At 33.6% G+C, this 20,360-nt stretch overlaps 1 protein-coding gene across 3 annotated transcripts in view; it reads left to right on the top strand.

The window, feature by feature from the left end:
- The first annotated feature begins 3,310 nt into the window (after positions 1–3,310).
- znf516 (zinc finger protein 516) overlaps positions 3,311–20,360 on the top strand; it is a 68,886-nt gene continuing 51,836 nt past the window's right edge. For 2 of the 3 annotated variants that reach the window (XM_056479832.1, XM_056479834.1), the window contains exon 1: positions 3,311–3,573. The gene's annotated coding sequence lies outside the window, so the exon portion shown is untranslated. Of the gene's footprint in view, positions 3,574–5,358; positions 5,606–20,360 lie in introns of those variants that run through there. The other variant, XM_056479833.1, reaches the window with a different exon arrangement.

The following is a 20,360-nucleotide window of genomic DNA, read 5'->3' as shown; positions in this document are numbered from 1 at the left end:
CTATTTATATCTCTTTGAAACATGGTAAAAATGACAAAAATACAGTTACAATGGGTTTACTCACTTTTTAAGTAAAGTAAATAATTGTTTTTTACAATGTAATGCTAATTCTCTCAGAAATTAAAATAATAAAAAGTAGGTTGTCTAACATACATTTAACTATCGTTCAAAATATGAAAGTGTATAATAGACACCACACACTCATACACTACGGCCAATTTAATTCAATTCAACTATAGCACATATCCTTGGACTGTGGGGGAAACCGGAGCACCTGGAGAAAAGCCACATCAACATGGGGAGAACATGCAAACTCCACACAGAAATGCCAAGTGGCCCAGCCGGGACTCGAACCAGCGATCTTCTTGCTGTGATGCGACAGTGATAACCACTGAACCACCGTGCCACCTAGACACATACAGTTGAAGTCAGAATTATTAGCCCCCTTTGATTTTTTTTTTTCTTTTTTAAATATTTACAAAATAATGTTTAACGAAGCAAGGAAATTTTCACAGTATGTCTGAAATTATCTTTTCTTCTGGAGAAAGAAAGGGGTCTTATTTGTCTAGAATAAAATTCTATTTCTCTTATTTTAGCTAGAACAAAAGCAGTTTTCATTTTTTTAAACCATTTTAACCTAATTAACCTAATTAAGCCTTTAGATGTAACTTTAAGCTATATAAAAGGGTCTCGAAAAATACCTAGTAAAATATGATTTACTGTCATCATGGCAAAGATAAAATAAATCACTTATTAGAATTCTTAAATAACTTATTAGTTATTAAAACTCTGTTTAGAAATGAGTTTAAAAAACTCTTTTCTCAATTAAACCGAAATTGGAGAAAACAATTAAGAGGGGGGCTAATAATTGAGGGGGGTTAATAATTCTGACTTCAACTGTATGTTAAAGCTCAAATTAGTTAGCTCTGTTAACTCATTTCACTCTCCAGTTTATCCAAACCTGTTAGAGTTTCTTTCTTCTGGAAAAGGAAACTGTACTAAAGAATGTTGCAAATCAGCAGCCATTGACATCCATAATATTTATGTTCAACATAGTGGCTGCTGTTTAAAACATTCTTCAGAAATTTTTTTTTGTATTCAACAAAAGATGGGAATTTATAAAGTCCAGAACCCCTTGAGTGTGAGCAAATGATTGAGGATATTTAGTGGGAATGCAAATCTTTTTGGTTGTTTTATTATTAAAAATCAAGGAAGAACCCACAAAGCATAAATCACATATAGTGAATGAATCATGTATATTTGACAAAATTTGGATATTTGGATTATTATTCCATTTAATAATAATAATAATAATAATATTAACAATAATAGGTGGTTCATTCCGCTGTGGTGACCCCAGGGACTAAGCCGAAAAAAAAATGAATGAATGAATAATAATAATATAATTGAAACTGTCAAATTATTGTAATTTACAACATGTAAAATTTTGTCAGAAAAAAAAATATATTAATATATATTATTTTTTTGACTATATATATACAGTAATAGTCTGTGAGGTCCTAGTCTGTGAGCTGTTCTGGTGGTTCACGAGAAACAAGAAAAACTAACAAACATCATACTTCACCAAAAAAAGTTGATATTAAAATATACTCATGCTGTATCAAAATTGGATACCTTAAGTATTTTGGTTTGATCACCATGAATTTCATTCAATGGACAATGGGTGTCTCCCAATACTGGGTTGTGGCTGGAAGGGCATTCGCAGTGTAAAACATTTGCTGGAATAGTTGGTGTTTCATTTCGCTGTGGCAACCTCTGAAATAGAGACCATGAGCTGAAAGAAAATGAATAAATGAATATATATATATATATAGTTCAAGTCAGAATTATTAGCCCCCCTGAATTATTAGCCCCCCTGTTTTTTTTCCCCCCAATTTCTGTTTAACGAAGAGAACATTTTTTTCAACACATTTCTAAACATAATAGTTTTAATAACTCATTTCTAATCACTGATATATTTTATCTTTGCCATGATGACAGTAAATAATATTTTACTAGATATTTTTCAAGACACTTCTATACAGCTTAAAGTGACATATAAAGGCTTAACTAGGTTAATTAGGTTAACTAGGCAGATTCTGGTAATTAGGCAAGTTATTGTATAATGATGGATTGTTCTGTAGCCTATCGAAAAAAAAATAGCTTAAAGGGGCTAATAATTTTGTCCCTAAAATGTTTTTTAAAAAATGTAAAAACTGCTTTTATTCTAGCCGAAATAAAACAAATAAGACTTTTTCCAGAAGAAAAAATATTATCAGACATACTGTGAAAATTTCTTTGCTCAGTTCAACATAATTTGGAAAGTACATTAAAAAGAAAAAAAAAATCAAAGGGGGCTAATAATTCTGACTTCAACTACTTTTGACCTTAAAATGGTCGAAAAAGTAACTTTTTTTAATACGTCTAATAGTTTAAAGTAGTTTACCTGGGTTTATGTTAAATATAATAGTACAAAAACTTTGTAATATACTATCTGTACGTTTTCTGTCATTTTACACACTTATTTCTCTATATATTATTTCTAATGCATTGTATTAATTATAATATAATTATTTAATAATTATACAAAAATGTCAGTAAAAGTCATTTTATTAAACTGTAGAGTTGAATTTTCAACATCAAAAGTCAACAGAGAGAGATCAAGGTCGCATAATGCAAACTGCAACTGTAAATAAATGGAAAAAAAAAAACTTGTGAATAACAAAATATGGAAGCCAGATCTTTTTTTACAGTGCATATATTTTTTAAACAAACCTTTTTAAACAGTTATATCCACTAAAATAATAGTTTGGTCAGCTAACATCTTTAGTAACAGAAACACAATACATTTTATTTCAAAAATGTTGCAAAAAAAGAGAGACAAGCTACAAAATATCAAATAAATGCAACATATTTTATATTTCTCTTGCTTTTTCCTTTGTATTACAATTTTATTTAAGATTTTCCCCTGACATATTCATTTTATGTACAAATATTTGGACCGTGATCTTGAGTTATTAGATAGATTAGTCCCGTTTTGGCTTAATGTCTAATCTAATGTAAACGCACACGTAGCTATAGACTATTATTATATAGGCTATGACATATTATACTCACACAATAACTTGAAATACAGAAAAAAAGAACATCATATGTCCTTGACCCATATTAATCACAATCCTCAACTGTCAGACATCATGCATTATCGCTTTGTAGACAGAGCCTGGAGCATTCCAAGTGTTCTCAACAGCAGACTTCTGCATCACCCAACTTTATGCTGAACAAACAATAGTCAATGAAAGAGGGAGGAACCATTGCCGCTCCAGGTGTCGCACCAAACACACGGGCCACTTCGCTGTCGATCCGTCTCGATTTGGATCAACGTCGCTTCGTGTCATCACATTGTTTCCTCGAACTGCAAAACCTACGCGATCCGATCGCTTTGATTTGCGATTTCAACACCGAAGTCGTCCGGAAACTGCGGATGCCACTCAGTTTGCCATCATCTCGGAGTGTCACCTTGCGTTTGTGCCGTTGCCCCACAACTTCATTACGTCATTTTTATGGACCGAGGTAAGTTTCAAATCGTATTCTGAGAAAAGAACCGATCACAAACAGTAGGATCGCATAATCGTACCTGGTGTTATTAATAGTTCGCGACTTTGAAGGGAGATCGGACGGGAGATTCCGCTTGCTGTCGTGATGCGAATAGGCATTGTTTCAGCGCAGCTCTAATGGAGATTGGATTAAGATTAGAGATCAATCTATTGGCAACTCACTTTATATGACAGTCGCTCACGGAATCATTGCTTTCTTTGTGGTTGAATAGCATAACATATCGTGTCGCGCGCGCACACACACACACACACACACACACACACACATAACCTCTGCCATAACCCATTCTGTTTGTCCATGCGCTATTTTTAGGAAGTTTCTCTTCTGAAGAGCCTACCATTGAACCGTCTGTATATAAATGTAATTCAATGGAATTTGATGATTTGGAGTGTTTAGGTCATTGCATAATTCAATTAATGGGTCTTTTAGTACACTTTGGGGAGGACATATTTCGAAACAAGAAATTCTTATTGTGTTTGCTGCACTCTGCTGACGAGATGATTGAGATTTGTTGGCTACGTGCAACATAACGACTAAGAAAGCAAGCATTTTTAGCAAAGGGTGTGTTAGACATAATGACGTTTGCATATTTAGGAATAAAGAGTTTTCATACTTTATAGAATCGCCATAACATGCAGTTATCCAGTTGGCTCTGACTTGTTGTTTAACAAATAAAACTGGTGTGATATGGGGTATTCATTTATATAATAGCCTATTATCGTAATAGAATGTATTTTTCCCCTTGTAATATAATGAGTCAGGTTAGTGCTTTGATTCATTAAAATGAATCGACTCTAAAGAGCCGTTTGTTCAAGAGTTAGTATTAGCCTATGTTTTCATTTACTAAACACAAACGACTCGTTATAAGTGGTTCATTTGGGTATACGTATTGTTGATTAGCTAAAACAAATTGGTTCATCTTGCGGAGTCCTTGTGATTAGAACGGTGTATCATACCGACTTATAAGAGATTCATAATCAGGAATGTTTATTAGTGTTTGCTGTATGTTGATGTAATTAAGTAAACCGAGATTCTGTAAATGCACAAGAACCGAACATGTTGGGAACCATTCATTTTTTGTTTGTTGTTGTTGTTAAACCTGTTCTTTAAACCTGATTGACTTTTTATATAATATATTTGTAATCATTTAAGTCTCTTTTAGAGGTAGCTAGAATTAATTTAATATTAAGGCGACTTTGACCCCAAATAAATTTACTTGAATGTTTTCTTGATTTTTAGATTTGTACAGTGGAGAAACAACGATTTATTCACACCACTTGTACTAATACTAAATGACATCCACTTCGTGCATTTCAGATCGTACGTGCTTTAAATTTTATTCCACTTTAACTATGAACTCAGAACCGAGCTTAACTCAGAAAACAGCTGTGCATTTAAATGATAAACTTGTTGATGCAGAGCAACACACGATCCATCACTGAAAACCAATTATTTTAGATGGGAAAAACATGCCATGCAATGCCCAGCATTAAATTAGGTTATCAGCTATCTTCCATCATCGTATCGATTATTTTTTTCGACATGATTACTTTCAAAAATTATCTAGGCTTTTATTAGACATTCTGTATAGTTTTTTTCTTTCGTACAATAGCGATCAATAGCTTCGGATGGTCTTAAATCTAAACCCAATGTTACTTTGAGAGCTATTACAGACTAGGGCGGGGCTTTGCTGCTTTACTTTTTTGTTTTGTTCAGTTTTTTTTCCTCCCCTCTCCCTGAAAGCTTGTCGGATGCTTGTCAGTTCGCATTTAGCTTACCATTATCAAGGCTCAAAGCCTTTAGAGGACGACGGACTGCGATTTACAGGGAATTTTTGGATAACGGTCTTGTTGAATTGGGATCTTCGCTATACGGGGATAAGGAATATGCGAATAAAACATTTGCAAAACAGCAGAGGATGTTCGTGCTTTCTAAAGAATGTGCATGACTGATCTTTCGCAGGACACTTAATGAATTAAAACATATGGTAAGGCATTTTATGGTTTTATCAAACTAATTAGTTTGTATATTTTAAACAAATAGTAATTTTGATACGTGAAGCAGCTGTAATAAATCGTTAAAGTTGAGAAAACAGTTATTAGAATGTTTTTTATTCCAACTAAAACCTGCTACTTAAGTTGCCATGCTCATTTGCATACAATGAAGGCTACTTATTGTACGTATTAGCTTGTAAACTAACTGTTTAACTGGTTTTGGTTGTTGTTTGATAAGGATAATGAGCCGAATGAAAGAGAGGAGGGTGATACGTGTGAGCATTATTATCATGGCTGTCATGGTGCCAGGGAACATCTGCTGGTGCGAAGCTGAGAGTTCATGTAGCAGTCAAACAACTTGAGGGAGGTTTCGTGATAAATGGCCCAACAGGCATGTTCAGGGGTCTTTTGTGGTGTTATTAGGTGAATTTGCTGGCATAAGGGCTGCTGCTGGAATGGCGTCAGCATACTAGTTAATACCCCTTTGCTTTGTGATGGGCAGGAGGGGGGGGGGGGGGGGGGTTGTTTTTGACCAACACCACTTTGAATGGGATACTTTTGCATGTAAGAGAGGGTTCCTGGCTTTGCTGGTTTATATATATTGCAAGTGTGTTAGTAGGATTGTAAGTACATATGTATTTACGTTTTTGTCAAGTGACTTAAGATGGTGTTAACATCCAAAATAATTAATTTAATCTTATGTTTTTATATAAAAAAAAATAATTATATATATATATATATATATATATATATATATATATATATATATATATATATATATATATAATTATTATTATTATTATTATTATTATTATTGGAACAACAATTGCAAAAAAGTTTTTGGTAGGCCTATTTCTGAGACCCGTGAGTCATGTGAGCAACAAATAAAAATAAAATAAATAAATAAATAAATGAAAATTATGGACATGCTGCAAAGTTTAAATGATTCTAAAAAGGCACACTTGTGTTGTTTATTAACTAATTTCACCTAAAAAATGTTTGGTACTGCGCCCAAATAAATTCTTACTGAAACTTTTGAGAGATTAAACTAAAATTTTAAACATAACCTTTATATTGACTTATTTCTTCTTTATTTTATTATTATTTTATTTGGTAACTTATATATTAAATATTATTTTTTATAAATATTTATATATTATATTTGTATATATTTTACATTTTTTTTTCTAGTAATTTGTTTTGGGAAATATATTTAATACCAAATTTAAATATAGTATCTTTAGCGAATGTTTATAAACATATTGCATATAAAAAAAGATAACTGCACCAGACGTTTAAAAACATAACAAAAGTTTTAAAAACAAAACAAAACAAAAGCCATGCTTTTCTTAAAATATTTAGTGAAGATTTGTGACCTTAAAGCAACAACTGCATATTTTACCCTGTTAACAAACTTTATGGTTGTCAAGAGGCAGCTGAGTGTTTAAAAAAGCAGCTAGAGTTATTCTTTGTCGATAGATAAAATCCTTACCTTGCAGCAGCGGTGGGAGAAATTTGCATGAGCCTTTACTAAAGTCACTTCCCTATTATGTGCAGCTGGTTACTGTTCTCTGCCTCAATGAAGCAAGTTGTTTACACGGCTTCAGTTTACGCACTACACACCTTTTGACAGTGCAAATCAAACAAAACTCGAGCACGTTCATTCGGGACTGAATGAGTGGGTGTTGTACTGCTTGTTTGAGACCTAAGAAAACTATGAAATCCCAGCCGTGACTTTTCAGAAAAGGGGTACGATGTTCAATGCTTTGTTTTTCCTCTGAGAAGCACCAACATGTTGGAATGTCCAGAATTTTTGGATTTCAAGACTAGCTGCGATAGTTTTCATTCAATGAGAATGGAATGGACAGACTTAATAAATCCAAAATTTGTGGAAAACAAGGCCGAATTGTTCTTCTGTTTTGAATGGAACACAAGCTGTTTATTCAAGATATCCAGGTTTCTAATACTTTATTTTGGGTTTTTGTTTAAAAAGTGATTAACAGGTGGTTAATTTGGTTTAACTACTGCATAAATATAATAGCTCTTTATCAATCTATGTCCAATTGTTTTCCATCAATGAGCATAGAATGAACAGTCTTTTTAAATATCCAGGATTTTTTATTTCTCATTTTCTTTCCTTCAGTTTTCAGATTTTTGCTCAAAAAGTGGTTAATAGGAAATAACATTTGTTGTAAATACTGAATAAACATAATTAAGTACTGTAAACTTGCCTAAAAACATTATTGAACTCAAAATATACTGCACTCAATGACTGAAAAACAGATTTTTTATTTTATTTTAAAGACTTGTTTCAATTGTTTTTCATCAATGAGCATTGAATGAACCACTTTATTAAATATCCAGGATTTTTGGATTTCAAGACCTGCTGCGATAGTTGTCATTCCACGAGAATGTGATTAACAAACTTAAATCTACAATTAAATCTAAAACAAGGCTGAATTGTTTTTGGATTTTAAGTAGAACCCAAGCTGTTTATTTCAGATATTTGGTTCTGCAATCCCTTTTTTCTTTCTATTTTCAAGTTTTTGTTCAAAAAGGGATTGACAGGTAATAAATGTGGTATAACTACATCATAGATATAATTGAGTACTGTTCAACTCCCTAAAAACATTGTTGAACTGAATATATAGTACACATTACCTTGGGGGTGGGGGGTGGTCACGAATTGTTTGGGACTTTTGCAAGACTAGTTTCATTTTTTTTTTTTTTTTATTTGAAACGGAAACTAAGCATTTTATTCCAGATATCCTGCTCTCAAATGCCTTTTTTTCTTTTTATTGTCAAGGTTTTGTTTAAAAAGTGATTTACATCAAATAAATGTGTTAATAACTGCAGCATACATTTAATTGAGTACTACACAATCCCCTAAAAACATTATTGAACTGAATTAGTTCACTCATTAACTGGAAAAAAAAAAATTGGGATTTTTTTCAAGAATGGTTTCTATTATTTTGAATCTGAATTGAAAACTAAGCTCTTTATTCCAAATATTTGGGTCTCCAATCGTTTTTGTTTACCTTCCTATTTTCAAGTTTTTGTTCAAAAGGACTTAACAGCTAATCAATGTGTTATAACTACTGCATAAGTATAGTTGTGTGTACTATACCAGGGGTTCTCAATTTCTATCCTGGAGGTCTGGTGTCTTGCAGATTTTAGCTCCAACCCCAGTCACCTGGGCTAGCTAATCAAGCTCTTAGTAGGCTTTCTAGAAACATCCTTCCAGGTCTGTTGAGGCAAGTTAGAACTAAAATCTGCAAGACACCGAACCTCCAGGACCGAGTTTGAGAACCTCTGTATACAATCTCCTAAAACACATTATTGAGCTTAAAATATAGTACATTGATTAACCGAATTTAAAAATAAATAAATATGTGGGATTTTTTTCAAAAACAGTTGACATTTTTTAGATTTTAAATGAAAACTAACCTGTTTATTCCAGAAATCCATGTCTTCAATCCTTTTTTTTCCTTTCTATTTTCAAGTTTTTGTTCAAAAAGTGATTGTCAGGTAGTAAATGTGTTATAACTACTGCATGAATATAATTGAGTACTATACAACTCTCTAAAAAACATTACTGAATTCAAAATAAAGTACACTGATTAACTGGACTAAAAAATGTTAGGGATTTTTTCAAGACTAATTAACTTTTTTTGCATTTGAAATGGAAACTAAGCTCTTTAATTAAAATATCCAGGTTTCCAATCCTTTTTTTCCCTATGTTCAGGTTTGTATTAAACAAGTGATTAACAGGTAATAAAGGTGTTATAACTACTGCATAAACATAAGTGAGTACTATACATTCCCTTAGAAAAACTGTATTGTACTCACAATATAGGACTCAATATTTTTATTTGGGATTTTTTAGAGACTAGTTTAAATTTTTGGGGGATTTAAAATGTCAACTAAGCTTAATATAAAGCACATTCATTAACTGAATTAACTGAACTGGATTTTTTTCAAGAATAGTTTAAATTCTTTTGTATTTGAAATAGAAACTAAGCTCTTTATTCCAGAAATTCACCTCTATAATCCTTATATTTTAAACACAACCCAGTATATATATCCAGAAAATGAAATAGCGTCGAACAAGGTTCTGGTTATCTGGTTTTAATTTCACGCTGTCCTTTTGTCGTCAGACTATTTTGGCTCTGTTTATGGCTTGAACTTGCAGTGACCTTGCGTAGTTGACCCTGTACGTCCCCTCGACATTCTACTATGACTTAACAAGCATTTTCCAGTCCTCGCGCAACCCTTAATAGCCCAAGATCCGCTGGCTGTAGGAAGGGACCATTAACATTATCAGTGGCTTTGAGTACAAGCAGTGGGGAGAGGCTAAAACAAAAGGCACAAGGGTGGCATTGTGAAGGATCAGCAGTAGATTACTGGAATTCTTTTTCCATGGCCCGAATAAGCTTCTAGTTCCCCCATCTGGACACATGAGAAAAGCTTACATTTGCAACTTTAATATTTTAATGCCTTTGTTATACTGAAGCAATTCAAGGCTGCTTAGCTATTAGTGTCATTTGGATTCAGAAGATGTAATAACGGGCGTCGTGAATGTAAGATCCTTTTGCCGTAATGTTTTATGATGCAATCTGTTGATTATTAAAACATTTATAGTAGGGAAACAGATTTTATGAGTTGACTTTATTGCTACAGTACTGGTAATGCGTATTATGGCATGTCACAAAGCTGTTAAATGTTTCATTGATGCATCATTACTTCTCTTTGCTCATTAAATCAAACACACATACGCTTATGTACACAAATAGTTGAGATGAGAGATGGAGGACTGTTGGCTAAAATGCAGTTTTACCAGTTCTGGATTGATTTGAATAACTGTCTGTTTGATAAACAGCTGTTGTGTATTTCGGTGTAATAGAATCATAATCAGGAAAATGGTTTCATGTGCAGTGTTCGGTTTGAATTGCAACTTGTCGTTTATATATAGGAGCAATAATTGTGAAGTGAATATTAATATACTTTCTGACGTTTTGTAGTATTAATCAAACTTTGCTTTGAATTGTAGGCAGTGAGTTCAATTAACATGAGCAGTTGTTGCATTAAATGGATGATATTTTGCAACAGGCTCGTTCTGAAAATGTCAACACAGGCTCATGCCAAATATGTCTGAGGAGCTATGTTTTTTTTTTCAGTTTTTGTTTTCACAAACCCACCAGAGACCACTGTGTATGCTTTTTGATATCTTAAATTTCTCTCGCGAGTGCCATTCGCACCTGCTGTTCTCACATAAATCCACCAGAAGCCGCTGTCGACTGACCCAAGCCATCAACTGACGCACCCTCCACCATCCCTAAACCCAACCAAACGTATTTTAAAAAAGCACAGATTGACCCGCCTACCCACTTCCCTAAACCCAACGACCATTTAAAAAAAGAGTCCAGAAAAAGTCCTCGCTTGATTTTTACCACATTCTCACCCTGTTATTTATTTGTTTATTTTATTTTTTAGATTCTGCTTTTGTCTTGCATGCTTTCTGGAACCGTTTTTCACCAGATTTTAACCCCATTGTTGTGGTCATTTCCTCTCTGCGTCTCAAGTCCACTGATAAACATGGCGAGCTAACTGGACAAACTGGTAACAGCGGGAAAGCTGTCCATACGGAGGTAAGCGGTCAGCTGGTAAGAGTGAAAAGGAATGGTATCACACCGCCCCGTAGCATACCTTTTATAAATTAAATGCAGCCATACGTACTTCTAGTTACATAATTCGCAATCTCCAGAAATGTGTATAGGGCTAAATTTTCAGAATGATCCTGTGTTGGAAAACGTAGCCCTGTATACATTTATGGAGAACGCAAATTATGTAGCCAGTAGTGCGTATGGCTGCATTTCTTCTTTAAAACGAAAGCTACAGGGCTTTATGATGCCCAATCCTTTTCGCACTGATCAGCTGACCGCCTACCTCCATATGGATGACTTTCCCCCTGTTACCAGTCTGTCCAATTAGCTCACCATGTATGATGGCAGACTTGATATGCAGAGAAGAGTTGACCACAATGATGGGGTTTGAGTCAGGCAAAGAACAGTTCCAGAAAGCGGGTCAGACAAAAACAGAAGCCAAAAAATAAAATAAACAACAATATAGTATTACAATAAAGTACAAAAATAAAGTAATACAATAATAAACATACAAAAAAGTACATAACAGGGTGAGAATGTGGTTTTGAAAATACTGCTGGTTGAGTTTAGGGAAGGAGGTGGGTGGGACAGTCGATCAGTCAGTCAGTAAGTAATTCAGTAGAGTTGTGAACCTACACTGGTCTCACTGTTTGGTTCAGTTTCGAATATCATGCCATCGATTCGGTTAATTTTGATATCTTGGTTTATAACATTTTTTAGTTCACAGTGCAACAATTCTTGTATTAAAATGTATAAATATGTTTGTATTTATATATTATTTGTTATACAATTTTGTCTTTTAAAACAAACAGTCAGATATATAAACTGTACCTTTAAAAACTCAAGTTCAGGCAAATTAACAAATGTAAATATTATTCTGCTCGCTTCCTGAACGTTGTCGAGCGAGTTCTTGCACCCCTATGATTGGTCAGGCGCTCAACAGAAAGGGCTGTGATTAGCTCGAACGCTCTGGTGAGTGACACTGATAAATGGCAAAGGCGATTACAGCTGATCCATGATAGACGTGGTGGAGAAAACTCGCTCTGCAGAAACGCGCTCGTGTCTAGCCAGAAGTATCGCTATAACAGCAGGTGAAATGGACACAGTGAGAGAGAGAGAGAGCACGAAATTGAGTTTACTTTTATTTTCTCAAGCAGTAAAATAGTGGTTTCTGCTGTACCTTCAGTGTCAGTGAAAGACTATTCAGCAAACACACACGCAGTGAATTGTCCAGAGTTTCTGTGTTTTTAAGTAGGTGGAGTGTTTTAATTACTCACGGTCACCTCCCTTGCCATAGTAAGCTACCACAATATAGTGCATATGAGATAAATGATGTCAATACGTACTAACCGGTTATGATCTATTACTAAACTGATATTGAATCATCCATGTCTGCATTGCACCAAAGAAACAATTAGGTTGGCACCCCTATAATTCAGTCAGTCAGTCGACAGTAGCCTCTGGTGGATTTACACAAAAACAGCAGACTGGAATGGCACTCGCGAGAGAAAAAAGCACTCAAAAAGCATACACAGCAGCCTCTGGTGGATTCGCGAAACCAAAAACTGCAAAAAAAAACCTAGCTCCTGCAATGTATTTGGCGATCTCCAGAAATGTAGGTAGTAGTACGTTTTCAGGAGTAGCCTGAGTTGATGTTTTCTCTATTTCTTCAGTACTGTCAACAACAAAGGAATACAAAAAAAAAAAAAAAAAAACTTGAATATATCAGTTCTGTATAAATGAGAAAATCTGTGTGTGCCTGTGTGTAAAAAAATAGATCACGGTTGCAGTCTTCTAAAAAAAAAATCATTAATTTGAATGAATTAGCAATCAAACAGTTTGATTGAGTGACTCAGTAACTCACTTAAAATACTTCACTTATTTCATTACTGTATGATTCAGCATTTATGAATGGATCTTTTGAATAAATGATTCAGTGACATGCATTTTTAAAAGTTGCTTATAACAATACTGGCATAACAATGTAATAATACAACCTTTATATGAAGTGTCAAGATACAGTTAAGTTGATTCCCATCTCAAAGAATTACTCAATGTGAATTTAATAGAAGCAGCTTTAAAGTAAGTTTTGCTTTCAGATACAATTATTAAATCAGTTTCTGTTACAACTCTCCACTGTTTATGCTTTTACTTGGTGTCGGGAATCTACAGACTGAATAGAGAAAATGAACTGGAAAAAATCTATATACACTGTAAAACCCAATAAGTTAACTCAAACCATTTGAGGAAACCAATTGTGGCAAACCGTTTGAGTTTTGAAACCAAATGGTTTGACTACTGTAAACTCACATATATATTAAATCATACTCACTTGTACTATTTGAGTTCATATCACCAAACATTTAGACTATTAGTAACTTAAACATTTTAAGTTCAGTTATTAAATCTGTATGAGTTCAGTTAACCTAAATGAATTGAGTTTAAACAACTGTATAGCTACTCAAACGGTTTAAGGAAACCAATTGCGGCAAATGGTTTAAGTTTATTGAACTCAAATGAATAAAGTTAGTCAACTTAAATGGTTTGCTGCAATCGGTTTGAGTATCTTTGGACTTAATTTGTTCTCTTACCTGAACACAAATAGATTTTAACATAAAGAAAAAAATAGTTATACACACATTACATAACTATCAAAAACCAATAGTAGTTCAAAGATGTTTACCAACCAGAGTGGGCTTATTTTTATATGGATTAAACAATTTTTTTGGCAAACTCTTGAAGAAAATTAAAATAACATTTGATTTTGACCAAATTTTGCTCGAAATTATGTTACAGAATTTCAGTTTTGATTTGACTTTTGTCAACATTGAGTTTTACTTGTGCAACTTTAATATTCATTTATTTAAAATCATATAGTAGATAGTATTAAAAAAGTCATGGTCACCATTCACTTTCATGGTGTTGAAAGAGCAGTTTAGAAATACTACAATAAATCATCTTTGTATGTTATGTGGAATTGACTTGACAGCAAATACATTTTCATTTTAGAGTGCACAGTCCTTTAAATTATTTGTTTTTCAATAAATAGTGTGTATTGAAACATGCACTTTAAAAATAACCCCATTTGGGGTAAAATATTGACAAACCCAAATGTTCATCCCAACAATTGGGTTTGTCCATATTTGACCTAAAATGGGGCTAAAACAACCCAGCATTTTATAGACTGCTATTAGTTTTGACAGCTATAGACAGTTTATATGTTACCAAAGTTTAACAGTCCAGCATTGAATTAGTAATTGTGCCAAGGCCATGATGAACAAGTGATAATTCTAATATCACCAAAGCACTTAACAACATCTTAACTGATAACACAGCTGACATGACTATTGAATTTGCATGTAAAATAACTTAATGATTATTAGTTAGAGGTGACTATATTGGCATCAGCAATGATGACTGTGGTCATTTGCATGCAAATGACACATAAGTAATCCAGTGCTATTATACAGCATGAAGATCTCACTTGTATTCAATGCTTAATTCCTACTGGACACCACACCCTAGCACAAAAAAGTCCACAGGTGATAGTCGTAGCAGTAATAAAACTTACTATAAATGCATTCAACCATTTGTAGCTGAATAAAAGGCAGATAAATATGTTTTGACTGATGAAATGTGTGTTTTACACGTTGAGCAATCTTTTTAGGGATGTGTGATAGTAAAAAAAAGTGATATTGCACAACCTTGGGAGAAATTTTGTGATAAAAAATAAACAAAATTCTGCTGAGCATGTTTTTGAGATGGTTCTTTGATGGGTAAACGAACCCTCCCGTCTTCTGTAGTTACATGGTGTATAAAGACCAGTGGAAACGGAAAATTTGCTATTAGCTAGTTGCTGTTTTATAGGCTAGGAATTGTACTCTCATTCTTGCGTAAGAAACTTTGATATTGAATGATATTATGCAGCACTGTTATCTAGTTTTGAGCATGTTTTTGAGATGGTTTCTGGTTGGTTAAGTGAATCCCCCACTTTATTTTTTTGGAAAACTGCTCATTTTACATCTCTTCTAGAGTTAAAAAGTTTAGTTTTACCATTTTTTTAAACTATTCAGCTGAAGGGAGCCCTTTTAGCTTACCATAGCATAGCATAAATCACTGAAACAGATTAGACCATTAGCATCTCGCTCAAAAATACTATATGAAAATTGAAATGGAAAAAAGTATGACATTTTCACACATTAAACATAAATTAGATGTTGTGTCAACATTTACACACTGCCTCCAAATCCTTAGTCCATCTTTTTTCCTTTTTCCTGCAGCCGTAGCAAGCATTTGAGATTTATTTTGACAATTCAGAGAAACCGCACAACAGTAAGCCAATTTTAGAACGGCATCTGAAAAATAAATCCACATCGTCTTGCAGCACAGAGCATTTTATGACAAATAAAGTGTGGAATATAAAGACAAATTGTGGTTGATGATTGAGAGTGATTCTATTGGAGCCTATTGTATGCTGGTTTCAATGCCTGGTGTGTTCCATGCACCTTTCCCATGCCACTGTTGGTGTATGTTTGTGTGTGTGTGTGGGTGTGTGTGTGTGTGTTTGTTCATGCCATTGACATACTGCCAGTTTCTGTTCAGGATCAATTCAGTTCAATAGACACAACAATTCCTCTTTCTTTTTTCATCATTTACTCACTCATTAGATGTTTCAAAACTTTATGAGTTTCTTTCTTCAGCTGAACACAAAAGAAGATATTTTGAAGAAAGCTGGAAACATGTAACCATTGTCTTCAATAGTATTTGTTGTCTTTTTTTCCAACTCAGGCTCATTCTGAAAATATACCTCTATATACATTTCTGGAGAGTGCTAAATATGTCAGAGGAGGTACTTTTTTTTGCAGTGTTTGTTTTCCCGAATCCACCAATTACAGATGTGTATGCTTTTTCATATTGTTACGTTTTCTAACTTTGCATGGCTTCACAAAGTAGGCCAGACCCGTAATAATAAAAAAATGTAATTAAAATAAATAGGACACCTCTAAATGAATGAGGAGCTCAGAGTCTCATCTACCGTTCAAAAGAAAAAAACAACAACAAAGACGATTGACCAAAGAAGTAACTTCTAAACATCTAAACATTTAACTTTAAAGGAGACATAAAAATTTAACTAATTTCCTAAGTTTTAAACCCTTGCCGAGCAAATACAACACAAGTTTTTCCACAAATAAACAAAACAAGTCGGGTGAGAGGAGACTCTCCAAGCGATGTTCCAGTCTGGTTTAGATGGACTTCACCAAACATGCCGGTGTCATGAGAAATCGAGTCCCCCTGACAATTGGGTCCTCCTCCTATGGCCCTGGGTGATCCTATTGGTTCACTGGAGTTGTAATAGGTATAGTCTGAAATAGGTCTAGTCTAGAAAAAATAAATAAATAAATAAAACAAAAAAAAAATATATATATATATATGTGTGTGTGTATATATATATATATATATATATATATATATATATATAAATGCAGCAAAATCTCGTTTAAATGTATGTAATTTAAAAGAGCGTTATAATGACATAAAACATGGATAATTACTTTTTCATGCTTTTGTTTTAGCTAGCCTACAACATGCTACCACTTTTTATGTAAATATATAATGTTACATATAAATACATAAAACCTCAAAAATACATCATTAAATGTTTACAAAAATTTTAATTATTTTAACTATGTGTGTCTTTAACTTGTAGTTACAGATAATAATGTTACTAATATGATAAGTCTTGTTAAAATCTCAAGACTGAGAATAGACTATAAAAAGCACTTTTGATCAGGCATTCAACACAGACGATCCATTGGGGTACTAAGCGGACTTGATTGCAGGGGGACTCGATTTCTCACCACACCGGCAAACTGTGTCGACACCTGATTCACCACACATGTGCGCTCTTTATGAAACTTGTAGGAAAGACAATGGATAAAGGCTGAGAGAAGAGAACCACAACAAATATATACAACAACGCAAAGAAAATCTTACTACTTCAAATAAAATAACTTTTATTGTTTTAATACAAAAGAAATACACAACACAGATCTTAAATTTATTTCGCGAGTTCCATTCGCAGCTGCTCTTCTCGCATGAATACACCAGAGGCCACTGTCGACTAACCGATCAACTGACCCACCCACCTCCTTCCCTAAACCCAACCGATAGTGTTTTCAAATGCACCGACTGACCTGCCTACCCACTTCCCTAAACGCAACTGACAGTTTTAAAAAGCAATCGAGAAAAGAAAAGAAAAGAAAAGCCCTCACCTGGTTTTACCACGTTTTCAGGTTTTACCAAATTCTCACCCTGTTATTTACTTGTTTATTTTAGTTTTTGGCTTCTGTTTTTGTCTTAATTGCTTTCTGGAACTGTTTTTCATCAGAATCAAACCCCGTCGTCGTGGTCAACTCCTCTCTGCGTCTCAAGTTCGCCAACGTACATGGCGAGCTAATTGGACAAACTGGTATATGGAGTCCATATGGAGGTAAGCGGTCAGCTGGTAACTGCGAAAAAAGAAACGGTGCCATAACGCCTTGTAGCATTCATTTTAAAGACGGAATGCAGCCATACGTACTTCTGGCTACATAATTTGCAATCTCCAGAAATGTTTATAGGGCTACATTTTCAGAATGAACCTATGGTAGTGGCTAATGGGGATTCTGATAAATAAATTAAAATCAATAAATGTTGCTTACTTTCATAGTCAATGGTTACAGGTTTTCAACTTTCTTCAAAATATCTTCTTTTGTGTTCAACAGTAACTTGGAAGCACTTGAGGGTGAGTAAATAGTGAGTAAATTTGTATTTTTCGGTGAAATATCCCTTTAAACTTTATGTTTTATATTGTTTTGCAAATTTAATTCCACAACAGATTCATTAATATGCATTTGACTTATTTGACTCAATTGACATATTTTAAGGATTAGAAATACAAAAGCTAACCGCTCATGTTAACAATTTGACTCTTTGTCTGAATCATAGCCAGCTTGATTTGAATACAGTCAAGTTCTAACCTGAATGTTAAATGTAACATTGTAGAACTGAATAGACAATTACACTGATCAAATTACAGTTGTCAAATTGTGCCAAGCCAGCTAAATGTGATAATTATCCCAGAATCAGAGACCACTCGACTACATCTTAAATGACAACCCAGATGACATGACTAATGAGTTTGGAAATGAAGAAACTTAATGAGTTGCCAAATGCTCGCAGCCTGCAGACAGATAAGCAGACACGCGCTCAGTGTTTTTGATGTCTTCAAGCTGGCACCGCGGCCGAGCAGCACCAACATGCGTGGTCAACATGTGGGTGGTAATCCAGCTATTAGGGTAATCTGCTCAACCCACCAATCAATAGAGAGCACGCCCATCCTCCATCGCAGCTCTGTAACAGGCAAAATTAGGGCTGAAGAAAAATGATTTAATCACTGGGATTAAGTGCAGCTGAAGGGGGAGGAGAGGCTCCACGTGAAGAATTTAATTTGCCCAGTTAAGACGTTCAGGTTAAGAGTGAACAGATGTCTTTTAAAATCGCTTGATATTTATATGATTATATATCGATTTGTGCTTTTTTTATTGAGTAGGCAGCAATTTGGACTTTGGACAGTGTTTTATAGTAAATACAGATTTCGATGCATGCTGTTGGTTAAAATGTACTGTATTTGGTGACACTTATAAACTGTAATTGAGTATGAAAAACATTCTAAATAGGTCTAGCTAGAGTTATTATAGTAAAGTAATTCCAAAAAAGAATTAAATATTATATTATATTATATTATATTATATTATATTATATTATATTATATTATATTATATTATATTATATTATATTAACTTTATATAAAATATGTATAGTATATCTATATATTTTTATTTTTAATTAAAAAAATATTTATAAAAATATTATAATATTTTATTATATTATATTTAAACTTCTAATTTCATATGAAAAATATATTATAAATTTGTATATTGTTTTATTTACATTTTGAAATAAAAAAATATAATATAATATACATTATATTATTAGTGTTTGAATTATTATACATAATTTTTATTTTAATACAATTTTATATGATCTTAAAACTGTACTTATTTATAATTACATATAAATTACGCACAATTACAGTATATAATTCAGCTTCATAACCTAATTTGTTTTTTAAAGGGGTGGTCCACTACGATATCATATTTTAATCGTTAGTTCATGTGTAATGTAGCTGTGTGAACATAAACAACATCTCTGAATGTAATACGCTCAAAGTTTAATGCAAAGGGAGACATTGGCTTTTAAAGAGTTAGCTTAGCAAAGCCTACAGCGAATGAAGTTTGGGAGCTACTACAAAAAAAAATACATTCAGGTTTGTGAGATCACAAAACGCTTCAGGTTATGCGCATTCACCATGCACACATACCCTACGCAGCAAAGGGGCGTGACCAGAGCCACTGTAATGTTATAGCAGAGAAAGCTAAAATGCCGTCCAAACGCTTCTGTTTCCACAGAGCGTATTATGTTCTGTATTTTGTCTTCCAAAGGATACGACACGAAGTGCTTACAATTTAATTTTAATTATGTTCCAGAGAATTATAAAAATATATAGTTAGCATTTGACAAAGGACAGCTTCCAGAATCTCTCCCAGTTCAGTGCTGGATTCGGTTAAAACTCTTCTAACTGATGAAGCTGTGATTTGTGAGCCACAACCTGTGAGTATTTTTATTTGTTAAAATTGATCAACTACAGGCACAGTTTCTAGCGTTAACAATATGTTGTAGCAAGGATGTAAACAAGGATGTAATCTACAGGAAATGCTGTTTGGCACCACTAACAAATTCATATTTATCCATCAAACTGCTGTAAACAACCACAATCTTCAGCAGAGCTGCAGTGTCTCTCTATGCAGACTCTCTATGCGGCCGCTTTCCATGCATTCTACCTCTCAAATAACACTCGCAAAAGATATGAGAATGTGTTATATTACTTACACATGCTTATTCCAAATATATGTAAAAAACGCTTGTCAGATCTTATTTTAGAGAGCTGGCGTGAGGTTCAGCTGTGTGCTCTTCATTTTTTGTC

This window comes from Danio aesculapii, chromosome 19 (assembly GCF_903798145.1).
Source record: "Danio aesculapii chromosome 19, fDanAes4.1, whole genome shotgun sequence".
Classification (NCBI taxonomy): Eukaryota; Metazoa; Chordata; class Actinopteri; order Cypriniformes; family Danionidae; genus Danio; species Danio aesculapii.
Note: the sequence above shows the minus strand (reverse complement) of the source record. Positions and strands in the feature narration are given on the sequence as shown.